This window comes from Echinops telfairi, unplaced genomic scaffold, assembly GCF_000313985.2.
Source record: "Echinops telfairi isolate 266 unplaced genomic scaffold, ASM31398v2 ScPeMD7_19;HRSCAF=73, whole genome shotgun sequence".
Lineage (NCBI taxonomy): Eukaryota > Metazoa > Chordata > Mammalia > Afrosoricida > Tenrecidae > Echinops > Echinops telfairi.
In genome coordinates this window covers 9,447-10,778 of record NW_022103916.1, presented here as the reverse complement: position 1 = coordinate 10,778, position 1,332 = coordinate 9,447, and positions in this window count along the sequence as shown.

Below are 1,332 nucleotides of genomic sequence, written 5' to 3'. Positions count from 1 at the left end.
TTTTAAGACCGAAATTAAGTCTAATGCACACCATAACCCTAACCATAACTCTAAACCTGTAAGAGCCCCTAATAAAACTATTTAAAAATAAATAAATAAATAAATTTCATTATAAAAAAGTAACCCTAATCCGAATACTGTGTAACACACATCATAACGCTAACCTTTACCCTAACCCTAACACTAAACCTAAAGTTAAGTCTAACACACATCCTAAACCTAACCCTAACCCTAAAACTAACCAAAAATTAAGTCTAACTCCCATGCTAACCCTAACTCTAAACCTAACCCTAACAATTAGTCTAACACATCATAACCCAAACCCTAATTGCAACACAAACCCTAAACCTAAGCCTAACCAAAACCCTAACCCCAAACCTAACCGTAACCCTAACTCTAAAATTAAGACTAACACACATCCTAACCCTAAAATTAAGTCTGACACACATCCCAACCCTAAACCTCACTCTAAACCTAACCCTAACCCTAAAGTCTAACACACATCATAACCCTAAGGCAAACTCTAAACCTACCCCTAAAATTAAGTCTAACACACATCCTAACACTAATTCTAAGCCTAACTTTAACCCTAACCCTAAAATTAAGTCTAACAGACATCCTAACTGTACCCCTCACTCTCAAACAAACTCTAATCCTAACCCTAAAATTAAGTCTAACACACATCCTAACCCTAATCCTAACTCTAAACCTAACCCTAACACTAAACCTAACACGAACCCTAACCATAAAATTACGTCGAACACACATCATAACACTATCACTAACTTTAAAATTAAGTCTAACAAACATCCTAATATTAACCCTAACTCTAACCTCACACCAAAACCCTAACCCTAAAACTAACTGTAAACCTAACCCTAACCCCAAAATTAAGTCTAACACCCTTCCTACCCCTAACTCTAACTCTAACCCTAAAATTAAGTCTAACAGAGATCCTAAAACTAACGCTAAACCTAACCCTAAAATTAAGTCTAAAACACATCCTAACCTTAGTGCTAACTCTTAAGCTAAACCTAACCCTAAAATTAAGTCTAACACACATCCTACCCCCAACCCTAACTCTAAGCCTAACACAAACCCTAACCCTAAAATTAAGTCTAACACACTTCTTCAACTTAACTCTAACTGTAACCCTAAAACTAAACATAACACTAACCCTAACATTTAAATTAAGTCTAACACACATCCTAAACTAACCCTAACTCTAACACTAAATCTAACGCTAAACCTAATCTAAAAATTAAGTCTAACACACATCCTAACCCTAACACTAAACCTAACCGTAACCCCAAACATAACCCTAACCCAAAG